This window comes from Chrysochloris asiatica, unplaced genomic scaffold, assembly GCF_000296735.1.
Source record: "Chrysochloris asiatica unplaced genomic scaffold, ChrAsi1.0 scaffold00068, whole genome shotgun sequence".
Taxonomy (NCBI): Eukaryota; Metazoa; Chordata; class Mammalia; order Afrosoricida; family Chrysochloridae; genus Chrysochloris; species Chrysochloris asiatica.
Window position 1 is genome coordinate 12178450 of NW_006408586.1, and position 13530 is coordinate 12191979.

General features: G+C 38.1%; 1 pseudogene; it reads left to right on the forward strand.

The window, feature by feature from the left end:
- Window positions 1-2992: 2992 nt before the first annotated feature.
- On the forward strand, window positions 2993-4337 carry LOC102820006 (annotated as a pseudogene).
- The last annotated feature ends 9193 nt before the right edge of the window (window positions 4338-13530 follow it).

The following is a 13530-nucleotide window of genomic DNA, read 5'->3' on the forward strand; positions in this document are numbered from 1 at the left end:
AGGTGCACTCACAATGCCAAAATCTAATAATGATAGAGGAGTCATTCATTTGAGTCCACATACTGGATATCACGTATCCGAATGTTCCAACAACTCAGTAAAATAATGCCATCCTATTCAATCATTCTTTTGTTAGTATGTCGGGGACAACATACACAAGCACTGAGAAGCTGTGGCCCTGTGACAAGATGGAAGAAAATCCAATCCCGGGGCCCCTCTTCAGGATTGCGAGCCATGGACCCTGAGGGCCAGGATTGTGAGCCATGGACCCTGAGGGCCAAGGAAGTGACCCCCTGAAGTTCCAGGTTCATAGGTTTTTGTGAACTCACTGGAGGGCTACCTCTGCTAATGAAATCAGAGCAGCAGAAGAGAAATATACATACGCTTCTCCAGGTACAGGTCCCTCCTGACACTATATCCTAAGTATGAGAGATGAAGATATGTATCCACTGTGTGTATGTGTGTGTGTAGTGTATATTTTTGACTTGTTTTCAGGTTAAGGGTAACTACCCCACGTCTAGTAGCGCAGTGGTTATGAATTGGGCTGTGAACCTCAAGGTCAGCAGTTTGAAACTACCAGCTGTTTCATGGGAGAAAGATGAGGCTCTCTGCTCCTGTAAAGATTTACAGCCTCAGAAACCCTGTACAGGGTCGCTATGAGTCGGAACCAACTCCATGGCACATAACAACAACTCCATGTCTGGTGTCCTGATATGATGCTGTGGGTTAATGCATTGGACTGCAAAGTTGTTTGAACCACAAGGTAGGTGGTTCAAGCTCACCAGCCACTCCTCAGAAACCCTATACAGGGTCACTATGGGTCAGAACTGATTCGATGGCACTCAATAACACCCCATGTCTACTGGTTGCTCTGTGGGAGAAAAAAGAGGCTTTCTGCTTCCATAAAAATTTGCTGCCCCAGACACGCTATACAGGGTCGCTGTGAGTCAAAACCAACTTGGTGTCACACACCATCACCACCTGGTGTGATTTAATACCAGGATTCTGCTGAATGCCTTTTGTCAAAATATGGTTAAAATGGATTTCCCACAGCAATGATAAATAAGAATGAAGAGTTGCTTTACAAATATCTATGAGAATAAATGGGAATGCAGGCATCACTTCAGTTCCTAATTTTTTTTTCACTTTCCTATGTAAATGTGAAACAAAAGAAAACTTTTTTTTCTCAAGTATAAATCAGCTACAATTTTATTAGTTTTTTATTTTCCAATTTAATTTTATCATTAAATTAGAGTACTGCATATGTTCTTTAAAAGGATGCAATGTTGTAAGAAAAACACTATATACATTATTATACATTATTTGTTGTTGTTGTTAGGTGCCATCAAATTGATACCATCTCATAGCAACTTTATGCACAACAGAATGATACACTGCTGGGTCCTATACTAACCTCACAAGTATTGCTACATTTGAGTCCACTGCTGTTGCCACTGTGCCAATCCATCTTATTGGGGGTCTTCTCTCTTTCTCTGACCCTCTACTTTACCAAACATGATACAATTCTCCAGGTACAGGTCCCTCCTGACACTATATCCTAAGTATGAGAGATGAAATCTGGTCATCTTGGCTTAAAAGGAGCACTCTGGCTGTACTTCTTCCAGCACAGATTGATCTGTTCTATTGGTAGTTCATGGTACCTTTAATTAAGGAGAATTATCATAGCACCACACAAGCCACCTCTGACAGACAGGTGGTGGCTGCACATGAGCGTATGGTTATTAGCCTATCACAGATAGTGTTGTACTTCCAGACAGCTCTTGATATGTTCTTTTTAAAATGATGAATGCTAAGCCTTTAGTTTGTGATTCCTGGTATAGTAATCCACATGATGGTCAGACTGAAAATGACCAATGCCAGACCATTTCAGCTCACCAATGCCTAGATTCATACTTCTTACATTCCATGTTCCGATTGTTAATGGATGTTTACAGTTATTCCTCCTCATTCTGAGTTGTATCCCATCAGCAAATGAAGGTCCCGAAGGCTTTACTCCATTCACACCATCACAGTCAACTCTACTTTGAGGAGGCAGTTCTTCCCCAATTATATTTTAAGTGCCTTCCACCCTTAGGGGCTTATCTTCTGGCAGCATATTTGATAATATTCTGTTGTTTTTCATCATGTTCCAATAGTCAGTATTCTAGTGCTAACAGTATTCCACTGTTATTCATTAGTTTTTCAGTGACTAAACATTCAGGAGTCTTTCCTTCTTCTTAGTCTGTCTTTGTCTGGAAGCTCATCTGAAATCTGTCCACCGTGGTCGACTTTGCTGGTATATAAATACCAGTGACATATCTTCCAGAATCACAGCAAGTCACCACAGTGCAACAAACTGATTAAAAATTTGGGATTTGGCAGTGCTGCTTTACTGGGTGGAGGGACAAGAGAAGACGGGGAAAACCTTGTAAAATAGAGTTATCTTTGTTTTACTCTTTCTACTTATTAGAATGCCATGTTAAAGAGTATCAATTATTTTTGTAGGAAACTTAACTATAACGTGATATAGCATTTAATGTTGTAAGGGGGCAATTCTTTTTTAAAACCTATGACTTTATGATTAAATTTCAAAATGAAATGAGTTGAAAGTGTGGTCAGCAAAGAGAATTTAAAAAGTTGAAATAAATTATGTCACCCATATATTTAACAAAATATGTATATTTCTCTTCTGCTGCTCTGATTTCATTAGCAGTAAGTGTGAGAACAGATATTGTAATTGACAGCTAAGTCTGTTACTGAAGTTTTTGCCTTTCATATGGGTGTGTGGGATGTGAGTTATGCATTAGAAGTTATCATTATTATTCTTAAGTGCACACTCCCTGACATGCATCATTTCTTTCTTAACTCTCACTTCTTTTTATTTTTCTCAGCCTTGTATTTCTAAAGGTACATAACCATTAGTAAGTTAAAGTTTTGTTTTTTGGGTTTTTTTTTCCCTAAAAATTAAAGGACTTTTCCTGTGGAAGCTGCTGGGTTGAGAGCGGCTTGTCCTTCTCCCCCTGCCATGGCATGTGCTCATTTACTGATGTCAGTGTACTCCGAAATGGGAGAATCATCTGGCTAAAACACTACTTTGCCTGCTGTGTTCAAGGCTCCCATTCGATCGGATATTGTGACTTTTGTTCCTACCAACTTGCACAAAGAAACAGCAGCCCTATGCTCTCAGTGAATTAGCAGGTTTTCAGACCAGAGCTGAGCCTTAGGATATTGGCAGAGTTGTGGCCAGAATTCCCAGAGTTTGTGGTGGTGGGACTCATTGTGCTGGCCAAGGTGCTTTTGGAAATGTATGTCATGGATGGCGCATGTTTGCACCAACCAAAACCTGGCATCATCGATACCATATGCACAACTCAGAAGCACTCTGCCCTGGCTGCTTCTGCCTTACCAGCCATGGTCATGTCTAAAGGTCATTGTATTGAAGAAATTCCTGAACTGCCTTTGGTGGTTGAAGATAATGTTAAAGGCTACAAGAAGGCCAAGGAGGCAGTTTTGCTGCATAAGAAATTTAAGGTCTGGAATTGTATCAAAAAATTCTGTGCCTCTCAGTGAATGAAAGTTGGTAATGGCAAAATCAGAAATCGTTGTATCCATTCACAGGGGCCATTCATTATCTATAATGAAGACAATAGTATTACCGAGGCCTTCAGAAACATCCCTGAAATTTCTTTGCTTAATGTAAACAAGCTGAACATTTTGAAACTTGCCTCTGGTGAACATGTGGGACACTTCTGCATTTGGACTGAGGGTGCTTTTCAAAAGTTAGATGAGTTGTATGGCATTTGGTGTAAAGTTGCCTCCCTCAGGAGTAACTACAATCTTCTCATGTGCAAGATGATCAATACAGACCTTACTTAGCAGAATCTTGAAAAGCCTGGAGATCCAGAGAGCCCTCTTAGCATTATGCAAGAAGATTTATCACAGACTCCTGAAGATGAACCCACTGAAAATCCTGAGAATTATGTTGAAGCTGAGTCCGTATGCAAAGACCATGTGCCAAAACATTATTCTTTGCCAGGCCAGGAATCACAAACTCAGGGTGGCTGGAGCAGCATCATCACTGGAGGTTAAATCAGATGAGAAGGGGGTTCCAGGCAAAAAGCCTGTAGTAGGAAAGAAATGGAAGGAAAAAGACTGTTGGTGTGGAGAAGTCAAAGAAGTCTGTGGCGGGAAAGAAGGCTGCAGCTAGCAAGAAACCAGTACCTGAGAAGAAGCCAGCAGTAAAGAAACCTCACACAGAAGAAAAGAAGCTTGCTGCATTAAGTCTTCATTTTTGTTTTTTTTATCCTAAACAAAATCTTTTGGACAGCATAGCTTGAATAAAGAAAGACCTGGTCAAAGAGACAGTGAGAAAAAAAGTAACTGAAAGTGCCTTTTCCTTAAAATGATATACAAAGTATTGTGACTGAAACTTTGAGAAGTTTTACAAAATGTAAATTATCTATAAATTGGAAATTGTGTGAAAATATTTATTTAATTCATATTTATTCCCTGATTGCTTTTTGTGTTTTCTTATGTTGCTGTTATTAGAAGCTATTGAGTTGGATCCAAGTCATAGAGACCCCACATATAGCAAAGAAACACTATCCCGTTCTAACAATAGTAGATATGCTGTTGTAATGACTGTATCAATCTATTTCATTGAGTTTCTTCCTCTATTTCGTAAACCATCTGATTTACTTTAAAGAAATCTTTTCCAGCAGACTTACCCAATACATCAGTTGATTTCTTGACTCTGTTTCCATGAATATCAATTGTTGATCTGAATAAGATGAAATTCTTTACAAGTCCAATAGTTTATTCAATGTTTTCTTATAAATGATGTGAATGTTGAACAACATTTTTATTCCAGCCCTGATATCAGTACCTTATTGTATATGGAATTTGTAACCCTGAGAAAGGTTCTTTATCACCTGCTACTGATTTTGCCAATATTTAGACATAGGAATCAGATAAAAGAGCAAAGCATCTATTGAGTATCAGTACTCAGGAGGACAGAGGATAGGAAATCTCCCAGACCTCTCTTTCTGAGGAAAAAGGGGACACTAGATTTATATGGATCTTAGACCTAGGGTTGGAGCCTGAAGAATTTCAGAAATTTCTTTGTTGCTTTTTATTTTTATTTTTTTCTTAAGTCACACTGATGGTTTCAGACATGTTTTCTCTAGCAGGCACCATAAGCTTTTTCCCAGTGCTAGATATCAGTGGCCTTCACAAGAAAGGTGTAGCTTTTTTTCCCCCTTCCTGGGATAGTCTTTGGAATGAGGATTAACAATCAATTAAAAGAAGAAATGATTACTTTCTGAAAAAGACATTAACTATGGGATAGTAATTGACTATGACAAGTAGTATTTAGGGAAGAAACTACATTTTAACTATAGTTGCTATGACTGTACAGATTTCATTGTATATTGGTCAAGCTAAACATTTCTGTATCCCTACTTACTCACAACTCCATTTCAGAATTCATCAAAGTCATGTATCAGTAACTAGGTAAATAGTTGGAAGTTTTGTGGAGTTCATCAAACCTGAATGAAAAAAGTAAAATGGTATCTGCTGTTTGCCTTCAAATCTCAGGGATGAAACTTATTATCTAGTTAACTGTTATGAATTGGATGGTGTCCCCCAAAATATATGTTAAAGTCCTAACCCTGTATCTGTGAATGTGGTCCTGTTTAGTAATAGGGGTTTCCTCTTGTTATATTAATGAGTTCATACCAAATAGGATGGATCCTAAGCCTAACACATTCTGAGTGGTGTCTTACAAATGGAGTTACAGACAGAGAGAGACATGGGAATAATAATATGAGGTGAGTCAAACATTACCAGCACTCTGGCTGCAGTATTTATTTTAATCAACTTTTAGAAAAGACATAATTTTTGGACATAATCTCCTTGCTTTTCAATACACTTTGTCCATCTGCCAATAAGCTTTTGTATTCCCTTATTTTAAAACATTTTAGGTTGAGCTGAGAACCCCAGATGCACAGCTGTCTTCATTTCTTCATCAGAGGTGAATCTTCATCCTTGAAGGGGTGCTTTCAGAATACCAAACAGTTGAAACTTTGATGGAGGAAAAAAATTAAGTCAAACAAACTTTCAAATACCAACTGGAGAAATCCAAATAAAGTATTACAATAGAATGTTTAAGGACCTGGATTTAGAAAACTAAAGTGAAAAACATTTTCAATATTTCCTAATCTGAAGGAACTGAAGAAAAGAATTCAAGTTATGGGTTGCAATATTGAAGGATTTGTGGGCAAAATACTGAGTGATGCAGAGAGCATCAAAAGAAGATGGAAGGAATACACAGTGTCACAAAAAGAAGAAACACGAACAAACAAATCTCTTTTGGAGGAAATGCAAATAGAATGCTCCCTGGAAGCCCAGTTGATGAGACTTCATCTTTCATACTTTGGGTATGTTATCAGGAGAGACCAGTTGCTGGAGAAGGCTATCATGCCTGGTAAAATGGGGTTCAAGGAAGGAGAGAAATATCTTTAAAGAGATGTATTGACACAGTGGCAGCAATGAGTTAAATGTAACAACAATTGTGAGGGTGCTGCCAGATGAGGCAGTGTTTCTTTCTGTTATTTATATTGTCAGGAGGGACCAATCACTGGAGAAGGCTATCATGTTTGGTAGGGTGGAGTGTCAGAGAAAAAGAGGAAGACTCCCAATGAGATGGATTGGCCAGGAGGCAGCATTGATGGACTCAAGCATGGAACAGTAGTGAGGTTGGCCCAGGATCGGGCAGTGTTTCATTCTGCTGTGCATAGGGTCGCTATAGTCAGAACTGACTTGATGGCACCTAACAACAACAAAAATAGGGTCTCTATGAGTCGGAAGTGACTCAGTGGCACCTAACAATAAAACAACATTTCCTAAGGTTATTTTGAAAGGCAGTATAAAATAAATGATTGTTGTTTACTTTGCATAGTGACAAGTTCATTATAGGTACTTAACAAATTGTATTCAGTTTTTTTTCTTCTTCCTCAGGGTAAGAATTTGAATAAAACTGCTACTGATATTATTACACTAGAAATTTCTCAGGCTTCTATTTTTATTAATAAAATGTTGAAGATATTTCTTCTCTTGTTATGGGAATATAGGGGACCCTTGATAAATTGATAGTTAATTTCAGGTTTAAACTGTCTGTTGATATTCTTATAATATGTAGCAAGTCTTAAAATCTTCACATTGGTTTGGTGCTGGTAACACTGGACTGCTAACATTAAGGTTGTCATTTCAGACTCACCAGCTGCTCCTTGGAAACCTGTACAGGGTCACCATGAAGCGGAACAAACTGGATGGCACTTAACAACAATATCTGTTGTTTTTATTGCTTGCCATTGAGTTATTTCTGATGCATAGCAACTATGAGTCTTTAGGATGAGACAAGTGCACAAATGTTCACTGTAGCATTATTTATAATATTGGAGAATTAGAAGCAAACAAAATGTATGTTGTTAGGAAATTAATTGCCTAAAAATTTTTAAGACATTCCCAAGATGAAATATTTTGCAATCATTAAAAATAATATTGTAGACACGTGTAAAGTGATCATTACGCATTATTAAATGAAAGTAATATAGAACATTATTGTTCTCGTTGTTAATTGCCGTTGGTCGATTCTGACCCATAGCGACCCTGTATTGGGTTTCTAAGGAGCAGCTGGTGAGCTTGAACCACCGACCTTGCAGTTCAAATGACTTTGCAGTCTGACGCATTAGCCCACAGCACCACACCAGGACTCCAAAACTGTATTACTTGAGTTAAAAGTGTTATCCTAATTTAGTTTAAATTAATAGGTACATGTGCATATTCTCAGTCGCCATCTCTATGTGGCAGGGTTGCTTTCTCTTTTATATACTTTGTTATTGCTAAGTTAAAAATATAATAAGAATGTATTATTGTGTTTTGTGTATTTAGAAAGATGTCCATGATTTTTAAAAATTATTTTATTAATATTTTAAAATTACTGCAATAGTACATGCTGTATGAAAATTCAAGCAATATAATATATATAAAGTAAGAAATGAAAAGTCAAAGCATTTCCACAGTATCATATATAAGCAATAAATTATGTTCATCATTAGTAAAAACAATGAGATATTTACTAATCTAAATCACTATCCTCAGACCAAGCAGCAGAGGTAGAGCAAAGTATACCAAGTTTCTTGCCTCCATGGGTTGGTAGACAAAGGTAAGATATTTTGAGAGCCATAACTGTCGTTGTTAACTTTTCCCCTTGTGATAGTTATCACTGAAACCTCATTTAAGGCTTTAAATGAATCTAGAATGCAAAACTCATTTTATTGGCAAAGGAGAAGAGCCTTTACTAATATGCAGATCACATATGCTCATTCATTGCGTGAAATTGTCCTGACAGGATTCTATTAGAAGTTTGCTGTGACACAGTAAACTGAAATGTATGCTCAAACTACCTAGACTAACCAAACAGAAAGGAATGGCATAAAAAGGAACTCAGGGGATTAGATTACTCCAGGGCTTCAAACCACCTCATTTCACTTCAGCCCTCTACTGAGAATTTGCATTCCACCCCTGATATACTGAATCCGAATCTACATTTAACCAACAGATTATGATTTGGTATATCAGGGCTAGAAAGGCAAATTCTCAGCAGGCGGCTGTGTCAAAAAGAGCTGGTTAGAAACTTTGGGTTTAACTAAGCCAGAAGTTCATACCTGATTTAAATTTTTCCAAGCACAGTCACGATTATTGTTGTTGCCAGGTGCCTGGGAGTCAACTCTGACTCATAGTGACCCCATGTCCAGCAGAGCAAAACACTACCTGGTCCGGGGCCATCCTCAGTTATGAATGCTTCGTCTTAACACACAACCTCCTAAACGGTGTCTGTTACATAATCTTCCTGAAAAGGTTTAAGGAGCACTGCTCATCTTTGTTTTTCCATTACTTTAAGTGTAAATGGATCTCAAGGGATTTGAGTCCTGTAGGAAGAGATAATACCCTTTTAGCAGCTTTGAAAAGTAAGGCAGCATTCAGAAATATCATAAACAGTTTACTTGAGCAAGGTGTTATCATTATCAGTAAATGGACGTTTTGCCACATTGTTGTTGTTGTTAGGTGCCATCGAGTTGGTACCGATGCATATCGACCCTATGCACAACAGAATGAAACATTGCCCGGTCCTGGGCCAACTTCACAATTGTTGCCACGCTTGAGCCTATTGATGCTGCCACTTTGCCAATCCATCTCACTGGGGGCCTTCCTGTATTTCTCTGACCCTCCACTTTACCAAACATGGTATCCTTCACCAGTGACTAGTCCCTCCTGACAATATGTCTGAAGTGTGAGAGATGAACTCTGACCATCCTGGCCTCCAAGGAGCACTCTGGCTGTACCTCTTCCAACACAGATCTTTTTGTTCCTTAGGCAGTTCATAGTACTTTCAATATTCTTCTCCAACATCATAACTCAAAGGAGTCAATTCTTCTACAATCTTCCTTATTCACAGTACAACTTATGCATGCATATGAGGTTATTGAAAATATCATGGCATGAGTCAAGCACACCTTCATCCTCAAGCTGACATCTTTGTTCTTTAACACTTTAAAAAGGTCTTGCTCAACAGATATGCCCAATGCAATACATCATTTGATTTCTTGACTGCTGCTTCCATGAGTGTTGATGGTTGACCCAAGAAAAATGAAGTCTTTGACAACTTCAATCTTTTCTCCATTGATAAGAATGTTGTTTATTGGTCCAGTGGTGAGGATTTTTGTTTTCTTTATATTGTGATGCAATCCATACTGAAAGCTGTGGTCTTTGATCTTCATCAGTAAGCCTGTTAAGTCCTCTTTGTTTTCAGCAAACAAGGTTGTATCATCTGCATATTGCTGGTTGTTACATACCATTAATTAGATTATACTCTCTGATTTGTCATGCAATGTTGCATTCTTTTCTAGATGTCTTGGATTGTATTAGACACTTCTGAGAGTCACTACACTTCAATGCAAGGTACAATATCAATGACAGCCAAAATTTTAAATGAGTAGTTTAGGATCTCCCCACCCCCTTTAGGCATAGTGTAGAAAGTAGATAAAATGATAGTGACTAGCTAATATTGGAGGAAATATACAGACAAATATAATTTTAATGTAACGCTGCAAAACATCAGGAATGCACAAAACCTTGCACTCCTTTCCTAGACTTCACTCTGTTTAGGCAGAAAAAGGAGGGAGGGTCTGTGTAGATGGAGATATTTGCAATTGACGCAACAGCACCTAACAACAGCAACAATAATGGCAGCGACCACCGCTCATCAGTGTTTTAAACACCACCGGGGTCACCCATGGTGGACAGGTTTCAGTGGAGTTTTCAGACTAAGACAGACTAGAAATAAGGAGAGGCAGACTACTTCTGAATGGTTAGTCACTGAAAACCTTATAAATGACAACAGGGCATTGCCAGATATAGTGCTGGAAGATACGCCCCTCAGGTTGGAAGGCACTCAAAATACAATTAGGGAAGAGCTAGCTGCCTCCTCAAAGTAGAGTAGACCATCATAATGTGAACAGAGCAAAGCTTTTGTGACCTTCATTTATTAGTGAGGCACAGCTCAAACTGAAGAGAAACAGCTGCAAACATCCATTTATACTCAGAACATGGAATGTACAAAGTATGAATCTAGGAACATTACAATTTGTCAAAAACTAAAAGGAACACATAAAGATTGATATCCTAGGCATTATTAAGTTGAAATTGACTGGTAATGGCCATTTGAATCTGGCAATCATAAAGTTTACTTGCTCAGGAACACCAAATTGAAGTTTCAGAGTCTCTTCTGACATCCATTTTGATCTATTCTTTCTTTCCTGTCTTTTAATGACCTTTTGCTTTCTTCCTATATGATGTTCTTGATGTCTTATCCTAACTCTTTGGGAATTCTGTCATTATATGACAGTGTCAGAATATGGTCTCTAAATTCAGGTTGAATATATTCAAGATCATATTTTGGCTCTCATGGAGTTGTTTTAATTTTCTTCAGCTTCATCCTGAACTTACATATGAGCAATTGGTTGTCTATTCCACAGTCTGCCCCGGTCTTGTTTTGGTTTAACAATCTGTAATATGCAGGAAGCAAAGAGGACTTAAAATACTTACCGATGAAGATCAAAGATTGCATTCTTCAGTATGGATTGCACATAAATGTAATGAAAACAAAAATCCTCCCAACTGGACTGATAAATAATATCATGTTAAATGGAGAAAAGATTGAAGTTGTCAAAGAATTTATTTTGCTTTTATCCACAATCAACACTCATGAAATCAGCAGTCAAAAAATTAAACGACATATTGCATTAGGCAAATCTGCAGCACAAGACCTCTTTAAACTGTTCAAGAGCAAAGATGTCAGCTTGAGGACGAAGGTGTTCCTAACCCAAACCAGGGTATTTTCATTAGCTTCATATGCATGTGAAAGTTGGACTATAAATAAAGAAGACCTTATAGAATCAATGCATTTGAATTGTGGTGTTAGAATATTAAAAGTACCATGGATTGCCAGAAGAACAAACAAATCTGTATTGGAGGAAGTATAGCGAGTATGTGTTTTAGAAACAAGGATGATGGGATTTCGCCTCTCTTTGCACATATTTTCAGGAGGAATCCTGCAGAAGGACATCATTCTTGATCAAGTAGAGGATCAGCAAAAAAGAGGAAGACCCCCAGTGAGATCAACTGATACAGTGGAGGCAACAATGGACTCAAGAATGACAACAATTTTGAATTTGGTGCAGGACTGGGCATTGTTTCATTCAGTTGTGCCTAGGGTCAATATGGATTGGAACCAACTTAAAAGTACATAGCAACAACAACAATGCCAGAGATCAGGAGAAATATGAGGTAGTTTTCTCCCATATAGATTTACAATCTCAAAAACCCAACAGAGCAGTTCTATTCTCTGAGGATACTGGCAAGCACTGGGCAGTTTGACACAGGAAGCATCAAAAGAAGACAGAAGAAATACACACAGTCACTGAACCAAAAGAATTGGTCACTGTTCAACCATTTCAGCAGGCAGCAAATGATCTAAAGCTGATGGTACTGAAGGAAGAAATTCAAATTGCACTGACATTTTCAAAAAACAAGGCTACAGGTATTGATGGAAAACCAACTGAGATGTTTTCACAAATGGATCCAATATTGGAAGCACTAACTTCTCTTTGCCAAGGAATTTGGGAAGCTGTTACCTGGTCAACAGACTGGAAGAGATACATATGTGTGCTTATCAGAAAGAAGGAGTCCTGGTGTGGTGCCATATAGGATAAGCACTCGACCTCAAGGTAGCTTTCAACTGCAAGATTGTTGGTTAAACTCACCAGCCAGCTCCTCGGAAACTCTATGCAGAATCTTTCTGAGTCAGAACTGACTTGATGGCACTTAACAACAACATCAGAAAGCAAGGTGATCCAACAGAATGAGAAATCATTGAACAATGTCATTAATATCACAGGCAAGTAAAATTATACTGAAGATAATTTAATAATGATTGCAGCAAGACATGGACAGGAAATGTCCAGAAATCTAAGTTGGATTCAGTGTTGTTGTTGTTTGGTGCCAATGAGTTGATACCGACTCATAGCACCCATGTGTACAAAAAAAAGAAACACTGTCCCGTCCTGTGCCAACCTCACAATTGTTGTTATGCTAGAGTCCATTGTTACAGCCACTGTGCCAATTCATCTCATTGAGGATATTCTTCTTTTTCACTGCCCCTCCATCTTACCAAGCATGATGTCCTTCTCTAGGGACTTGTCCCTTCTGATAATATAAATATGAGAGATGAAGTCTGGCCATCCTGGCTTCCAAGAAGCATTCTGTTTGTATTTCTTCCAATACATATTTATTTGTTCTTTTGGAAGTCCATGATACTTTTCATATTCTCCTCCAACATCATAACTCAAATGCATCAATCCTTCTCTGGTTTTCATTATTCAGTCCAACTTTCACATACATATGAAGTTATTGAAAATACCACAGCAAAAAATGGGCTCAGGACATGAACAGATACTTCACCAAAGAAGAGATTCGGGCAACCAACAAACATATGAAGAAATGTTCATGATCATTAGCCATTAAGAGATGCAAATCAAAACAACAATGAGATATATCTCACACCAGCAATAACAGCGAAGTTCAAAAATGCAGAAAACAATAAATACTGGCAAGGATGTGGAGAGACTGGGACACTTGTACATTGCTGGTGTGAATGCAAAATTGTTCAACGACTCTGGAAAACAGTATCACGCTTCCTCTGAAAGTTGGATATAGAAATACCATATGATCCAGCAATTCCTCTACTGGATATATATCCACAAGAAATATGAGCCATAACACAAGTAGATATATGCACACCAATGTTCATAGCAGCACTATTCACAATAGCAAAAAGATGGAGACAGCCTAAGTGCCCATCAGTGGAAGAATGGGTGAGCAAACTTTGGTACATACACACAATGGAATATT